Below are 19,143 nucleotides of genomic sequence, written 5' to 3'. Positions count from 1 at the left end.
AAATAAAAGTGGTCCTTTGATGTTAATTAATTCACTCTTGGTGAATTGAATGATTTACCATTGAGTGTAAATTATTTATCAAACACCTGTATTTGCAAATTTTGCTTTGTCGTTTCAAATAACTCAACTATTATAATCTGTAACATAGAACAATAGCATTCGACATATAGTCTTTTATTAAATGTTGTTTTATGCATCTTTTATTAAATATTATTACCTCAAAGGATGTATGAATTTTAAGTGCTGTGTCACGGTATAGAACAAATAAAACTCTGGTTGGTATACTCTGGATTTTTCCTACGGGACGGTTTTGTTAGAGCACACTCTCTACCTGCATTTGGAATGATGGTTACCTGAAGCGTTTACTCAGTTCAGGGTATCTAGACTTTGTATATGCATCTAGAGAGTAACTAGAGGCAAGAGAAGTCTTGGTGGTGACTCAGGAAGGAGCAGGACAGGAGCATTTGAGTTGGATGCTAGGTGAAGGCGAACACAGGTGTCTTTCCTTGGTCTTGGCCAAAATACACTTTTCTTAAGCCATTCTGTTCCCCCTAGACCTTTGAGTTCTATATCCAACTCTTACTCTATAATCTTAGGTTGCACAATTAATATTTGTTGAATGAATTGAAAATATTATTTTGGACAAGCTTCCCAGTTTAGGTACCAACTGCCATTTACAATTATGTCTAGTGAGGTGGCTTTTGCAAGGAACACAAAACTACTTGCAACCATGTACCTTATATGGTGTAATAGCCCTAACACGGAGGAGTTGAAGGGCCGTGACACCAAGAAGACTCTTATAGAAGAGCAAGATGGTTCAGAAAAGCTAATTTCTGAGTGTCCACTTACTGGTTCATAAAGCATTATGGAATGAATAGTGTCTTAGCTGCTGTAACAAAAATACCACAAACTAGGTGTTTTATAAACACTAAACATTTATTTCTCATGGTTCCAGAGGCTGGGAAGTCCAAGATCATGGTGCCAGCAGATTCAGTGCCTGGTGAGATCCAGCTTCCTAGATGGCCATCTTTTCACTGTAACCTCACAAGGCAGAAGGGCAAGCTAGTGCTTGAGGCTCTCTTTTATAAGAGCATGAATCCAAATCATGAAGATTCTGCACTTAGGCCTTTAACTCCCCCAAAGCCCCACCTCTCTGCACCATCATCTTGGGGGTTAAGATTTCAACATTTCAATTTTGGAGGACACAAACATTCAGTGCATAGCAGATGGCAATAATGACTGTATCCTGACACCCTGTTTGTTTGAGAGAGTGCCCAGAATTCTTTTCATTTCTTCCTTGGAGCTTATAAAAGCCATGGTTACTGTGCATGTTGATCTGGGGACTGGTGGAGAAACTTCGGTATCTAACGTCACTATTGGAGAACGTTAAGTTGGGTAAAATTAGGTCAGATTAGCAATAAAACACATTGACACTTTTTTTATTTATTGAAGTTAATTTTTCCATTATGATGGTAAATATGTCTTCATACAAAGAGAAATAAAAAAGATGTAAAAATGCAAAAAAAGGAAACCCTAACTCTATCACCTAGATGCGATCAATTTTAATATTTTGATAAATTATCTTTTATTAAGATTTGCCATTTTTAAAAAATTATGACCATTAGGTATATACACAGATTTCATTTAATTATTTAAATGGTGTTATGAAAATAATAAATGTCACAATGGCTATAATCAAAAAAAGAAAATAGGGGCAACTGGGTGGCACAGCAGTTAAGCGTCTGCCTTCGGCTCAGGGCGTGATCCCGGCGTTATGGGATCAAGCCCCACATCAGGAAGGAAAATAAAAAACTGTGTTCATCCTCTCCCACGCCCCCTGCTTGTGTTCCCTCTCTCGCTGGCTGTCTCTATCTCTGTCAAATAAATAAATAAAATCTTTAAAAAAAAGGAAAATAAAAAACTGTGTTCATGAGGATATAGACTAAGTGTAACCTCATGCATTGCTAGAGAGAACATGAAAAGCCACCTTGGATAACAAGTTCTTAAGTTCAACACACACCTGCCATATGAATCATCCATTCCACTCCTGCTATTCACCCAAGAAAAAACGAAACAAAATCCATGCGTCTATAAATACTTATATACTAATGTTCTTTTAAAAAATATTTTATTTAGGGGCACCTGGATGGCTCAGTCGTTAATCGTCTGCCTTCGGCTCAGGGCGTGATCTCGGTGTTCTGGGATCGAGCCCCCCATCAGGCTCCTCCGCTGGGAGCCTGCTTCTTCCTCTCCCACTCCCCCTGCTTGTGTTCCCTCTCTCGCTGGCTGTCTCTATCTCTGTCAAATAAATAAATAAAATCTTTAAAAAATATATTTTATTTATATATTTGAGAGAGAGAGAGCATGAGAGAGCACACAAGCAGAGCGGAGGGGAAGAGGGAGAAAAAGACAAGCAGACTCCTTGCTGAGCAGGGACCCCCACACAGGTTCGATCTCAGGACCCTGGGGTCATGACCTAAGCCAAAGGCAGACACTCAACCAACTGAGCCACCCAGGTGCCCCACTAATGGTCTTAATAGCACTGTTCATAATAACCAAAAAGTAGAAATAATCCAAGTGCCCATTAACTGGTAAATAAACACAATATGGTTCATCAGTGCAAAATGGAATACCCCATTCATCATGCAGAAATAATGAATTCCTGATAGTTGATTTGAAGTATATGAACTTCTAGATCATTATGCCTAGTGAAAGAAGCAATTACAGAAACTATGTATTACTGCACTCTATCTATGTGAAATGTCCAGAAAAGACAAGGCGATAGGGAAAGAATGCAGATTAGTGTTTGCCTGGCGATGGGACTGGGAAGACAGATTACCTGCAACCAAGTTAGAAGAAGGTTTTCTGGGGTAATGTAAATAACCTAAATTGGATTGTGGTGATGGTTATGCATCTCTGTATTATTTACAAACATTGCTGTGTTATATCTAAGAATGATTTTTTTGCTAAGTAAATATCTCTATGAATCAATTTTAAAAGTAATAGAATAGCAAGTTCTCTATTAAAATTGCCTTTTCATTACCAAAATGGCAGGTTTTAAATATTGTGAAACTCCCCATCTCACTTTCATGTTGCTGAAGAATGGAGACAATGTCTAATGAGGTTTTAATAAGAGCTACTTTAGAGAACATGTGGGTCACAACTGTCATGAGCACGTTATGAAGGTGCACACACGAGTTGTGTCTTTCCACAATGTCAGCATATATGACTTATATACATATGGAATACACATATTGTATTGGACTAATTGGAATTCCAATTATTATTATTCTTAATGCTAACCAAGTGGCATTTACAATTTTGAGTGATGTGAAGACTTTGGTAATCATCACCAAAACACAAAACTACTTTGTAACATGTGCCGTGTAGAGTTTGTTGTAATAAGTCTACGCTGGTGTCAGAGGAACTAAGCAGCATTAGATGTTTGCAAAGGAATAAGCAGGTTGAGAACAGCGAGACTGATATGCTCATATAGTAGCTGAGAAAGCGCTGTGGGATGGATAGCGATCACGGCTGTGCGAGCTGAAGGGCACCCAGAGAGCTTTCTATTCCTCCCTGGATCTTAATAAAGCCCAGCCTAACTCGAAATGTCCACCTGGGAAATGGAGGAAACACTTTGGTATATATCACTGGGAATGTTAAGATAGGTAAAATTAGATTATTTAGCATTGAAAGCCTTTAGATATTTTGTTGCTTTATTAAGGATTATTTTTTCCCCTTATGATAGTAAATACATGTTTCTTATTAAGATAAAGAATCAGAAAGTTGGAAAAGTAAACATATATAATTCCATCACCAAGAAGCAACAACTTTAATATTTGGCATATTATCTTCTATTAATTTTTGTTTATATTTTCTTAATTAAAGCCATAGTGTGTATATATATAAATTTAATATCTTGAATTAAGTGTTTTTAACTGCTACAAAAAAAATAAACCCACTCACTATAATGGCTATAATTGAAATTCTCAACAAGAGTTTCTGATTCTTGATTCATTAGTTGTGTATAACACCAAGTGCTCATCACATCACGTGGCCTCCTTAATGCCCAACCCCCAGCTACCCCATCCCCCACTCACCTCCCTTTCCCCAAACCTCAGTTTGTTTCCCAGAGTCCAGAGTCTCTCATGGTTTGTCTCCCTCTCTGATTTCTTCCCATTCAGTTTTCCCTCCCTTCCCCTATGATCCTCTGTATATTCCTTATATTTTACATACGAGTGAAACCATATGATAATTGTCTTTCTCTGATTGACATCAAAAACTAATGATGTATTATATGTTGGTGAATTGGATTTAAATTAAAAAAATAAAAGCTAACTATAAAAAAAAGAGTTTCTGATTCTTTGGGAAAGAGATCTCAGATATCTCTTCTTTTTATAAATACCTAAGTAATATAACATTTGGAAATTAACTTTTAGTTCCAAATTTTTTTCCTTATACTTACCAAAAGTATGCATTTGTGTTAACCCACTATTCAGGCAAAGACATAAAGGGCACTTTAATAAAAATAATATCACTTAACATTTTATTAAGCAAAATATTAGGAGTTTGATTACATTAGGTTATATGTTATCAAACATACAATTAATATATAACTTTTTTCAAGCTATCATTGGAGAACTGATCATAAGAAATAAAAACCCTGAAATCCTAGGATCTTAGAATTGGAAAGAACCTTGAATGTCCAGTTTTCCGTCTTGTGTCCAATAGGAGGATTCGTCTGGGGTTTTCTAGGAATTTAAGACCCTGATTTAAAAAACTCTAATTGGCTGTAGAATCCACTGCAAAATGGGATTACAATAAGATCCCTACAAAAATAGAACTCCATCAAACGTCAGCATTCACCAAAATGAGACAATTTAAACTTGTTACCACTTTCTCTGTAGAAAGAAAGAGAAAGAAAAAAGAAATTATTAAAAGAACACATTACACTCTTGAGAAATTCACAAAGTGCTTCTTCATGAAGAAGTCTGGAATGTGGACTCCGGAGAGATACTGTGCTTCACTTCTAGAAACTTCTGGCCCTACCTGCTCCCAGGCCTTCAGGTCTTTGCTATGAGGATTTTTTTTTTTTTTAAAGAGAGAGAGCAAAAGAGTGTACACAGGTGGGGCGGGGCGGGGGTGAGGGGAGTCAGAGGGAGAGGGAGAGAGAGAATCCCAAGCAGGCTCCATGCCCAGCACGGAGCCCAATGCGGGGCTCAGTCTCATACACCCTGAGATCATATACCCTGAGATCAAGACGTGAGCTGAAATCAAGAGTCGGAGGCTTAACTGACTGAGCGATCTAGACACCGCTGATCTGAGGATACTGACCCTTCCTACTTGCTCAGCCCTGCCCTCAGGCTTGGAACCTGCGTTTGCCTGAGAAAGGAAAGGATTAGGGATTGTGAGAATGGTTATTGAGAAACAGATGACCATTGGGATTGTAAAGGCAAAGATTTTAGGAGGGGAAATATCTATGAGAAAAAAACGTAGACAAGGCAGGAAAGCCTGACAGAGCCGTTAGACCACAAATTCCTTCAGGGTAAAGGAGAAAGGGAAGGAAGTTTCCGGTGGAAGTATACTAGAATGCCCTGCAGTCTGAGGAAGGTTTGAAAGGTTCTCAGGAAGTTCAGGTGCAAACCTGGCCATCAGAGGAGTTTCTTTCCAGCATGGGTAGGCTCATTTGATGGATTTTAGAGTATAGCAGAGATCTACTGAATAGCATCAGAGCTTTGGAATTACGTCATATTGGTTGCGCATCTGTCATTAGTAATTCATAGTCAGTTAAATTAATTGATTTAAATATTTGCAGAATGTCCAGCATGATTATGGTCTGAGAGCTCAAACATGAAACTTTTAGAAATAAGAATTTCAAGGAAAGACACAAGTGTGTTTCTTTGACTTTTACAGAAATATTAGTAATTTTCTGTGTATTCTGTGTTCAGAGAATCAGCAACATAGACACATGAAGATTTTGTAACCGGCATTTCATTACTTAGAAAGCACACGTTTACTACTGTGGTCTTACATCATGGCAAGGCAGAAAGCACATTTATTCCCGTAAGTTTTGCCATTGGTTGCACAGACTGGATAATATTCTCTGGTGCAAATTTGTGCTGGATTATTATACTCTTCACATTTTGACTGTAAAACCGAAAGACAACATAAGTTTATTGGATAATGAACATTTGAATAAAATTCATTTTTATATGAAACATTATACATATACAACAGGGTAAATATAATCAATATATGGGTACAAAGACAAATATCTGTGTACATACAACCCAGTAGGAAGTTTTAAAAATTACCATTTCTTTAAGATATATATACCCTCTTCTAAGAAAAAGGCCAAGTAATTGGCATAAGTATTTTTATTATGTAGCAAATCCATACCCACACTCAAAATCTTCCCCAGCAGATCATGTCTCCTCCAACCCCCTTTACCAGAGGAAATCACCAAACTGAATTTTCTGTTGATTATTTCCTGCATTTCTCTGTAATTTCACTGCATATCAATAAATATATTCACTAAATGTCAATATTTATACATTACAAATTTATACATGTATTCATATATATGTTTAGGGTATCTTAGTAGTGTATACAAAGAAAACAATACTATATATACTCTTATATGACTTGCTTTTTACACTCCTGTGATCTTATATATATGCTTACATTTAGAGCTATAGTTCATTTATTTTCATTTCTATGTAACATTCTACTATGTGAATATATGGAAGTCATTCTTTTTTAATAATTTTTATTTTGTTATATTAGTCACCATACAGTATATCCTTAGTTTTTTTTTCTTATTTTGTTATGTTAGTCACCATACAGTACATCCCTAGTTTTTGGTGTAAAGTTCCATGATTCATTACTTGCATATAATACCCAGTGCACCATGCAATGCGTGCCCTCTTTAATAGGCTGGTGATGGGTTTTATGGAAGTCATTATTTTTTAACATTAAACTGATCATTTGGTTGTTCATTTTTTTAATTTGTTTTATGAGGATGAATAATTCTACTCCAACATGCTTTTCTCTTTCTCAGATTCTTTTTTTTTTAAAGATTATATTTATTTATTTGACAGAGATAGAGTGAGAGAGCACAAGGAGGGGGATCAGCAAGAGGCAGAGGGAGAAGCAGGCTCCCCGCTGAGCAGGGAGCCTAATGTGGGACTTAATCCCAGGACCCTAGGATCATGACCTGAGCCAAAGGCAGTTGCTTAACTGACTGAGCCACCCAAGCGCCCTCTTTCTCGGATTCTTGTGCCAACAGCATCTTATTGCCAAGGGATAGAATCCTGAGGTAGCAGGATATGCGTTTTATCATCTTATATAATAAGGTAGGTAATGGCAAATGGTTTTGGATTGCTGGTTAGATTCTCTTTCTTGAATTTGGTATAATAAAAATATTTTTTTTTTTTTACTTTTTGAAACCTCATTCTGTTGTATATTTGATAAATTGTTAAATTTTTCAATAAAATAAGGTTAAAATTTTATCTTTTCTTTACTTCGAAATCAATCAGTAATAACTTACTGAAACCTTGTTCTTGGATGATTTTACAAAGCCATTTTCTGCAACCAAAGCAGAGGAAAAAAAAGTTAAAAACAAACAGACAAACAAAATGGACTCTGGTAAGAAGTATCCATATCTATTTGCACCAGAAATTGATGTAAATTGCCTACTCATTGCACCTAATAAATGAGAATTTGTGTCACTAGTTAAAAAGAACTTATGAGACAAATCATTTAAAAATTTAATTTCCAAAATAATCTAGCTTTGTGCAAAACCAGTGTGCATGCTATTTTTTAATAACCCCTCATACTCTGCTTGAAGATTTTTTTTTTTAAGATTTTATTTATTTATTTGACAGAGAGAGACAGTCAGCGAGAGAGCGAACACAACCAGGGGGAGTGGGAGAGGAAGAAGCAGGCTCCCAGTGGAGCAGGGAGCCCGATGCTGGGCTGGATCCCAGGACTCTGGGATCACGCCCTGAGCCAAAGGCAGACGCTTAATGACTGAGCCTCCCAGGCGCCCCAAAGATAGTATTTTTTATATCAATTTTTAAAGGAGCTATTCTAGTATCAAGGAAGAAAATGCTTTGCATGCATTTACTTAAGTAGGAAAAATTAATCAGTACTTTGCCCTATTTTGGGGGTTCCAACTGATACCTCACAACTACCTTATTCTGAAATTCATGGACAACTTTGAGCTTCATAGGTAGATAAGTTGTCAGAAAAAAAGAATCAGTAAGTTCTCCTCTACACAAAGCCTTAACTTAGTAGGCTCAGAGCCGGCAAACAACAAATCAGATTGGCAAGGAATGTCAGACCTAGAAGATATCATTCTTCCTACATTTTGCGCTTAGCAATCATGAAATTTGGGCCCAAAAAGGAAAAAGAATTTAGCTGAAGTTCTTGAGTTACAGATGAACAAAGACCTAAAAACTACTGCCTATTGTAATCTACCATTCCATTGCAACTTCTCTAATGTGGAAAATGAGAATAATGAAAGTAATTTAAGGCATTTGGATCATGTGCCTGTTTCATTTTACTGGTTTATGAATTTCAAACTCCATAAAATCAGTTTCTCTTTTCCAAAACTATAATAGCTGCTTCTTGCATTTTTTTCTAGGATATGTAGCGTTTCACCCAGGAATAAAAATTTACTCACCAGAATAACAAGGGAATAAGAAGGCAATGATGAAAAAAACTTTGAGTCTTGATGACAAAAGGGGCATTTTATCAAGTCTGTAGAAGAAATCTTTAAGAACATTTATGACATTGATGCATGCTAAATTGGATACCTGAAAAGAATCCAGAACCCAGTTTTCAAATGTTTCTTACTTCTAAAGGAATTGCTCCAACCTCCTAGATGACTATTCCCTTTTATCTTCCTATGATTCAGTAAAACATAGTCTCATCACTTGGAAGCCCCCCACCCCCAAAAGATATACAAGAGAGCCCCCCAAAATAACTATTAACAAAATGGAAGGACTGATTATTCTCCCAACTTGTAGTCACCCCAGAAAAAGCCTGGCTGCGTTTTTAAAAACTACATATTTGAATCTCAGTTATTTTCCTCAGGCAATAGGAACAGATGATCTCTGGAAAGACAGACCTGGAGCAATCCTCACAGCAGGGCTACACACCAGGGCCACCTCCCTAGATCCCCCACTGGACCCACCTGACACAGAGAGATAATAGGGAGTGGTGTCAGCCACTCTGGAGACTATGGCTGCCTTGTTCACATTTCCTCCTCAGCCATCTCCTTCCAGCTAAGTCTTTTTTATTTGTCTGCTGGTGAAGAGATAGGGTAATATTGACCGCCCAGGGCAGATAAGACACAGAGATATTCTTATCCTTCCTTGGGGCTCTAAAGTAAGTCACAGTATTTCTCAATAGATCTTCCTCAGCAGGAGGTTTGAGGACAACTTGATCTAACAAAGAAGAGGTATGCGGAAGCATCATAGATTCTAAGATAAAGAAGATATGTGAAAGCTTTCCAAGCAAGTGAGTGAAAAAGAACAAGAGTATCAAGCCGGAAAAAGAAGAGTTTGGGAATGATAAGTAGATAATTAATGACGTAAGCATTTAATATTTTTTTAAAACTACAGGCATATTAGAATTATATGGGAAACTTCAAGAGTATGAATACCCTGTCCTGCAGTCAAAATTGTGAATTGATTGTTAGTAGATGAGTCCTGGGCATGAGTACATTGTAAAAGCTCCCGGATGAGTCTCAAGGGCAGCCAGGTTTAGGGAAGCTCGTTAAGAGGATAGGATGCAAATATATTTTTTAACTGAGATATAACTGACATACAACATTGTGTAAATTTAAGGTGAGCAACATGTTGATTTCGTACATTAACATATTGTAGTACGATTACCAATGCAGTCTTAGCTAACACCTCCATCATATCACGTAAATATCTTTCTCTTTCTTCTTCTTCTTCTTCTTCTTCCAGTGAGACAGTTAAAATCTAGTCGCCTAGCAGCTTTAAAGTTTATAAAACAGTATTTTTTACTATAATAACTATCCTCTGTGTTAGGTCTCCAGAACTCATTTTTTTAGAGCAGGAGAGAGAAATCTGGGGAATGAAGTTGAAACAAGATGGGACACTGCCTTAAATTATATGGTAAAAATTTGTTTTTTCCATGACAGATATTTGAGAGACACTGGAGGCTTTTAAAGAAAAGGGAGAGGGGTGCCTGGTTGGCTCTGTTGGTTGAGCCTCCAACGCTTGGTTTTGGCTCAGATTGTGATCTCAGGGTCCTGGAATTGAGCCAGGTGTCAGGCTCCCTGCTCAGCTGGCAGTCTGCTTGTCTCCCTCTCCCTCTGCCCCTCCCCTTGCTCATTCTCCCTCTCTCTCTATCAAATAAATAAATCTTTAAAAAGAAAAAAAAGAAAAGAAAAAGGAGAGATTTATTCATTATTATTTTCTCCTTTATTAACTAATCTTCAGTCTGACTCAGTGGAAAGAGCCCTGGCAGTTGAAAAACCTGAGTACAAATCGCATCTATCACTGAGTAACCTCGACTCAATAGTCAATCATAAAGTTTGAATCCACAGTTTTCTTTATATGCGAAGTGTAGTATCTATCTTATATTGTGATGAATAGAGATAAAACATTTAAACTATCTGAAGTTAAGTTGTGTGTTTGTAGGCATTTGCTACCTTAATCCTATCTGCTATATTTTAGCAGTGAGGAAGCCCAGGATTTAGAAGGAAACTTTGAGACTAGTAATGTTTTATGCCAATTTAATTGAAGAACCCACATCTCACAAGTAGAGAAAATACTCCTTTTTTATAGTAAACTGAATATTATGCTTACGCTAGCTCTTTGAATTATTTACAAAGACACCATCAAAAATGGCTTTGGCAGACCAAGCCTTCTGGTGCAGGGTATTTCAAGAAAAAGCAAACAGGCCTAGAACTGAAGCTGCAGGAAAGATGTTTATACTCCATATTTTGAACTTCCCTTCTTCTATGTATTTATCAGCAGGGATTAGGACCAGGAATTTTCAGCAGAAATCTTACAGGACAGAAGACAGCAGATGACAAATTTAAGGTGTGAAAGAAAAAACCTGCCAAGTGAGAATTCTATATCTGGCAAAATTGTTCTTCAAAAATGAGGGAGGAAATTATGACATTCTCAGAGAAACAAAAGATGAAGGTGTTCATTACCTTTAGAGTTATCCTACAAAAAATTATGATAAAGAGAGACTTTCAATTTGAAGTGAAAGGCCAATAGACACTAACTCAAATGATATGAAAATGTTCTCTAGTAAATGTAAATGCATGAACAATTATAAAACCCCATATTATTTTAATTTTGGTCCATAAATCCACTTTCCATTCTTTTATAGAATTTAAAAGACTAGAGCATAAAAATTAACTTAAAGTTATGTTTGTTGATAGGCAATATAAAAAGATGGAATTCGTGACGTCAATAAAATAAAGTGAGGGGACAGAGCTGCAATGGAGTAAACTTTATGCAATTGAAGTTAAGTTGTTATCCATTTAAAATAGATTGTTATAACAATAGTATATTTAAGTATGTTAAATAACTGGAATTAAAATAAAAACTTTAAAAAACCAATAGTATATTTTTGTTATAACTGTAGTATGTCATATGTAATTTTCATGGTAACTACAGTGAAAATTTCTATAGAATATACATAGAAAATAAGAAAGGAATTAAAATATGTTACTACAAAAAATCAACTAAACACAAAGGAAGGCAGTAAGGAAGGAAATGAGGAACAAAAGAGCTATAAGATACAGAAAAAACAAATTAAAAATGACAATAATAATTTCTTTATTGTTAGTAGCTACTTTAAATGTGAACAAATTAAACTCCCCAATCAAAAGACATAAATTGGAATATCTGGGAGAGATGGCAGAATAGGAGGACCTTAAACTCACCTCATCCCACAGATACAACTAGATAACACTCACATCAGTGCAAATAACCCAGAAAGCAACCCAAAGATTGGCAGAACAAACTGCACAACTAAATGTAGATAAGAGGCCACACTGAAGAGGGTGGGAAGGGCAGAGACGGGGTGGGGATTTAAAACCTGAGCTCTGGCCACAGGAGGGAGCTGGGAGTGTGAAGAGGGGAAAGAAACAGACTATCACACCAGGGTGCCTGCATGGCGAAGATGAATCCCCATACCACTTGGCTTTGGAAATCAGAGGCACTGAATTTTGTGAGTTTTTACAACCAGTAAAAATCAGCTGCACTCAGCTGTGGAAGAGCTCAGCTCTGGCACACTTTGTGGAGCAGCCCTGGTTAGCCCTGGTCTCCACAGCAGCTACATACCCTGTGAAAGAGGACCAGTTCCAGCTTTTTAAACGTGCATGCCCCAACCACTACTTTCAAGAGCAGGATAAGTTGCTGACTTTCCTAAGACACAGAGACAGACACAGAGAATTAGGGAAACTGAGGAGACAGAGGAATATGTCCCAAATGAAAAAATAGGACAAAATCATAAGTGAAACTGAGATAAGTAATATGCCCAATAGAGAATTTAAATAATTTAATGATCATAAAGTCACTCACTGGACTTGAGAAAAGAAGAGAGGACATCAGTGAGACCCTTACACAGAGATAAAAGGAACCAGTCAGAGATGAAGAACACAATAAATGAATGAATAAAAATAGCTGATAGAATAAATAGCAGGCTAAAGGAACCAGAGGAATGAATTAAGGACCTGGAAGACAGAGTAATGGAAAGTAATCAAGCTGAGAAAGTGAGGGAAAAAAGGAATTATGCAAAATGAGAAGAGACTTAGAGAATTCAGTGACTCTATCAAGCATAATAACATTCTCATTATAGGGATCCCAGAAGAAGAGAGAAAAGGTGGCAGAAAAACTACTGAAGAAATAATAGCTGAAGATTTTCCTAATCTAGGGACGGAAACAGATATCCAGATCCAGGAGGCACAGAGCTTCCCCAACAAAATCAACCCCAGGAGGTCCACACCAAGACACATAGTAACTAAAACGGCAAAAAGTAGTGTAAAGGAAGCAAAATTTAAAGTAGTAAGAGAAAGAAGTCAATACAAGGGAAACCCTAAAACTATCAGCACATTTTTCAGAAGAAACTTTGCAGCCCAGAAAGGAGTGGCATGATATATTCAAAGTGTTAAAAGGAAAAAATCTGCACCCAAGAATAGTCTATCCAGCAAGGCTATCATTCAGAATAGGAAAGATAGAGTTTCTCAGACAAACAAAAACTAAAGGAGTTCATGACCATTAAATCAGCCCTGTAAGAAATATTAAAAGGGACTCTTTGAGTGAAAAGGAAAAATCATAAGTGAGAATACGAAAAGCAAGAAACACAAAAGCAGTAAAAATAAGTATATCTGTAAAAATCAGTCAAGGGAGTCACAAAATAAAACTATGTAAAATATGACACCTTATTCTTAAAACATGGTGGCGGTGTGGGGGAGGGGGAGCAGTAAAAAATGGGTTCAAACTTAAGCGACGATCAACTTCATATAGACTGCTACAGGCATAAGATGATATTTACAAACCTAATAGTAACCACAAATCAAAAACCAATAATAAATAGGCAAAGAATAAAGAGAAAGGAATCCAACTATATCACTAAGGAAATCCAGCAACCCATGAAAGAGAGCAAGAGAGAAAAGGATCAGAGAAAAACTACAAAAACAGCCAAAAACAAGTAGCAAAATGGCAATGAATACATATCTATCAATAATTACTTTGAATGTAAATAGATTTAACGCTCTAATAAAAAGACATAGGGTGACAAAGTGGGTAAAAAAAAATAAGACCCATCTAATTGCTGCCTAAAAAAGACTCATTTTGGACCTGAAGTCACCTGCAGATTGAAAGTAAGGGGATGGAGAAACATTTATCATTCAAATGCATGTCAAAGAAAGCCAGTGTAACAATATTTATATCAGACAAAACTGACTTTAAAACAAAAGACAAAGAAGGACTCTAGATAATAATAAAGGAGGGCAATCCAACAAGAAGATATAACAATTATAAATATTTATGCACCCAAACACATAAAACAGTAACAAACATAAAGGAACTAATCAATACAAATATTATATTATATATATATATTATATAATATAATAATAGTAGGGGACTTTAACACCCCATTTACATCAACAGATCACCTAAGCAAAAAAATCAACAAGGAAACAGTGACTTTGAATGACACACTGGAACAGATGGATTTAACAGACATATTCAGAACATTTCATCCTAAAACAACAGAATACACATTCTTTTCAAGTGCACACATAAAATATTCTCCAGAATAGATCGTGTTAGACCACAAAAAAAGTCTCAACAAATTCAAAAAGATTGAAGTCATATCTCACAACTTTTCTGACTACAATTCTGGAAATCAACCATAAGAAAAAATCTGGAAAGACCCCAAATTCATGGAACTTAAATTACATGCTACTAAAAAATGAATAGGTCAACCAAGAAATCAGAAAAGAAATTTAAAAAAATATATGGAAACAAATGAAAATGAAAACACAATGATCCAAAATCTTTGGGATGCAGTAAAAGCAATTCTAAGAGGGAAGTATATAATAACACTGGCCTACGTCAAGAAGCAAGAAAAATCTTAAATACATAACCTAACCTTATACCTAAAGGAGCTAGAAAAAGAAAAACAAACAAAACCCAAAGCAGCAGAAGGGAGAAAATAATAAGGATAAGAGAAGAAATAAATGATATAGAAACTAAAAAACAAAGAAACAAACAAAAAATAATAGAACAGATCAATGAAACCAGGAGTTGGTTTTTTGAAAAGATCAACAAAACTGATATCCTCTAGCTAGACTCACCCAAAAAATAAAAAGAGAGAGGACTCAAATAAACAAAATCAACAAATGAAAGAGAAGAAAGGTTAACCAAACCACAGAAATATAAACAATTGTAAGAGAATATTATAAAAACTAATATGCAAAGAAATTGAACTACCTAGAGGAAATAGATAAATTCCTAACAATATATAACCTACCAAAACTAAAACAGGAAAAAATAGAAAATTTGAACAGACTGATAACCAGCAATGAAATTGAATCAGTAATCAAAAAACTCCCAACAAACAAAAGTCCAGGACTACATGGCTTCACAGGCGAATTCTACCAAAGATTTAATGAAAAGTTAACATCTATTCTTCTCAAACTATTCCAGAAAATAGAAGAGAAAAAGAAAACCTTTCAAATTCATTCTGTGAGGCCAGAATTACCTTGATATCAAAACCAGATAAAGATACCACAAAAAAAGAGAAAACCCAATATCTCTGATGAACACAGATGCAAAAATCCTCAACAAAATACCAACAATCAAATCCAACAATACATTAAAAAATATCGTTTACCATGATCAAGTGGGATTTACTTCTGGGATGTAAGGGTTGTTCAATATTTGCAAATCAATCAATATGACACATCACATCAATAAGAGAAAGCATAAAAACCACATAATCATTTCAGTAAATGCAGAAAAAACATTTGACAAAGTGCAACACCAATTCACCCATTTTTTCATCAAAAATCCTCAACAAAGTAGGTTTAGAGAGACCATATCTCAACATAATAAAGACCTTATATGAAAAACCCACAGCCAACATTATACTCAATGAGGAAAAACTGAGAACTTTTTCCCTAAGTCAGGAATAAGACAAGAATGTTCACTATCACCACTTTTATATAACATAGTACTGGAAGTCCTAGCCACAGCCATCAGACAACAAAAAGAAATAAAAAGGCAGTAAAAAGAAGTAAAACTTTCACTATTTCACTATTTGCCGAAGACATGATATTATAGACGCCACCAAAAAAACTACTAGAACTGATTAATGAATTCAGTCAAGTCACAGAATACAAAATCAATGTACAGAAATGTGTTGCATTTCTGGATACTGATTAATGAAGCAGCAGAAAGAGAAATTAAGAAAACAATCCCATTTATAATTGCACCAAAAATAATAAAATACTTAGTAATAAACTTAACCAAGGAGGTGAAAAACCTGTACTCTGAAAACTACAAAACACGATGAAAGAAACTGAAGAGGACACAAAGAAATGGAAAGACATTGTATGCTCATGGATTGGAAGGAAACACATTAGTAAAATGTCCATACTACCCAAAGCAATCTACACACAATTAATGCAACCCTTATAAAAATGCCAACACCATTTTTCACAGAGATAGAACAAACAATCTTAAAATTGATATGGAACCACGAAAGACCCTGAATTGCCAAAGCAACCTTGAGAAAGAAAAACAAATCTGGAGGTATAACAATTCCAGGCTTCAAGGTATATTACACAGCTGTAGTGATCAAAACATTATGGTACTTGTACAAAGGCAGACATAGATCAATAGAATGTAATAGAAAACCCAGGAACAAACCCATAATTATACAATCAATTAAACTTCTACAAAGGAGGAATATGCAATGGGAAAAGGACAGTGTCTTCAACAAATGGTGCTGGGAAAATGGTACAGCTACATGAAAAAGAACAAGCTGGACCACTTTCCTACACCATATACAAAAATAAACTCAAAATGGATTAAAGATCTAAATGTGAGACCTGAAACCATAAAAATCCTTGAGGAGAGCACAGGCAGTAATTTCTCTGACATTGGCCATAGCAACATTCTTCTAGATATGTTTCCTGAGGTAAGGGAAATAAAAGCAAAAATAAACTATTGGGACTACATCAAAATAAAAAGCTTCTGCACAGCAATGGAAACAATCAACGAAATTAAAAGGCAACCTACTGAATGGGAGAAGATGTTTGCAAATGACATATTCAATAAAAGGTTAGTATTCAAAATATATAAAGAACTTTTACAAATCAACAACCAAAAAACCAAACAATCGAGTTAAAAAAAAATGAACAGACATTTCTCCAAAGAAGGCATCCAGATGGCCAACAGACACATGAAAAGATGCTCAACATCTCTCATTCAGGGAAATAGATTTTTGGGCTATATCAAATTGCAAATCAGGCTATATCAAAATGCAAAAAAAAATCTGTACGTCAAAGGACACAACTAACACTGAAAATGAAACCCACAGAATGAAAGAAAATATTTGAAAATCATATCTAATAAGGATTTAAGATCCATAATATACAAAGAACTCCTACAACTAAATAATAAAAGAAATCTGACTGTAAAATGAGCAAAAGATTTGAACAGACATTTCTCCAAAGAAGATATATAAATGACAAACAGGTCTATAAAAAGATGCTCACTATCACTAAGCATTTGGGAAATGAAAAAAAAATAATTTTACCTCCTATACCTCATGCCTACTAAGATCACTATTATAAAAAAAAAAACTCAGAAAATTATAATTGTTGGTAAGGATGCAGAGAAATTGGAATCCTTGGGCTTTGTTGGTGGGAATACAAAATAGTATAGTCACCTGTAGGACACAATACTATGGTTTCTCAAAAAATTAAAAATAGAATTACCATGTGGTCTGGCAATTCCACCTCAAAGTATATTTCCAAAAATGTTAAAATGAGGATCTTGAAGAAATATTTGCACACTCATTTATAGCAGCACTATTCTTTTTTTATCATATATTAACATTTTATTTTTTTATTTTTTATTTTTTTAATGTTTTTTATTATATTATGTTAGTCACCATACAGTACATCTCTGGTTTCTGATGTAAAGTTCGATGATTCATTAGTTGCGTATAACACCCAGTGCACCATGCAATACATGCCCTCCTTAATACCCATCACCGGTCTATCCCAATCCCCCCACCCGCCTCCCCTCTGAAGCCCTCAGTTTGTTTCTCATAGTCCATAGTCTCTCATGTTTCATTCCCCCTTCTGATTACCCCCTTTTCTTTATCCCTTTCTTCCCCTACCGATCATCCTAGTTCTTATGTTCCATAGATGAGAGAAATCATATGATAATTGTCTTTCTCTGCTTGACTTATTTCACTTAGCATTATCTCCTCCAGTGCCGTCCATATTGCAGCAAATGTGGAGAACTCGTTTTCTGATAGCTGAGTAATATTCCATTGTATATATGGACCACAACTTCTTAATCCAGTCATCTGTTGAAGGGCATCTTGGCTTCTTCCATGATTTAGCTATTGTGGACAAAGCTGCTATGAACATTGGGGTGCATATGGCCCTTCTCTTCACTACGTCTGTATCTTTGGGGTAAATACTCAGCAGTGCAATTGCTGGATCATAGGGTAGCTCGATTTTTAACTTTCTAAAGGACCTCCACACTGTTTTCCAGAGTGGTTGTACCAACTTGCATTCTCACCAACAATGTAGGAGGGATCCCCTTTCTCCACATCCTCTCCAACAATTGTGGTTTCTTGCCTTGTCAAANACCCAGTAGTGCAATGGCTGGGTCATAGGGTAGTTCAATTTTTAACTTTTTAAGGGACCTCCACACTGTTTTCCAGAGTGGCTGTACCAACTTGCATTCCCACCAACAATGTAGGAGGGATCCCCTTTCTCCACATCCTCTCCAACAATTGTTGTTTCTTGCCTTGTCTATCTTTGCCATTCTAACTGGCGTAAGGTGGTATCTCAGTGTGGTTTTGATTTGAATTTCCCTGATGGCTAATGATTTTGAACATTTTTTCATGTGTCTGTTAGCCATTTGTACGTCTTCATTGGAAAAGTTTCTGTTCATATCTTCTGCCCATTTTATGATTTATTTGTTTCTCACGTATTGAGTTTAAGAAGTTCTTTGTTTGTAGATCTTGGATACCAGTCCTTTATCTGTGGTGTCCTTTGCAAATATATTCTCCCATTCCGTGGGCTGTCTCTNGGTCCCCTGAGTTGAGCTGGATAGGTACCAGACCAGCAGGAATATCCACGGAATCAGCCTGAGACGCAGGAAGATACATCTGGATCTCTACAAATGAACATCTCCAGCGCTGAGTATCGAGGTACGAAGCGGGGAGCCGTGAAACCGCGCACAGATATCGGAAGCTAAACAGAAGGGGGAGGGAGCCGCCGTGTCAGGGCGCCGGGAAGCGGTAGCCACCTGCATGGGGGAGCGGACAGACCGCGGACCCGCACGCTTGAGACAGCAGACTGAGAACGGGAGCTCCGGGAGCGCACGA

This window comes from Ailuropoda melanoleuca, chromosome 3, assembly GCF_002007445.2.
Source record: "Ailuropoda melanoleuca isolate Jingjing chromosome 3, ASM200744v2, whole genome shotgun sequence".
Lineage (NCBI taxonomy): Eukaryota > Metazoa > Chordata > Mammalia > Carnivora > Ursidae > Ailuropoda > Ailuropoda melanoleuca.
Note: the sequence above shows the minus strand (reverse complement) of the source record.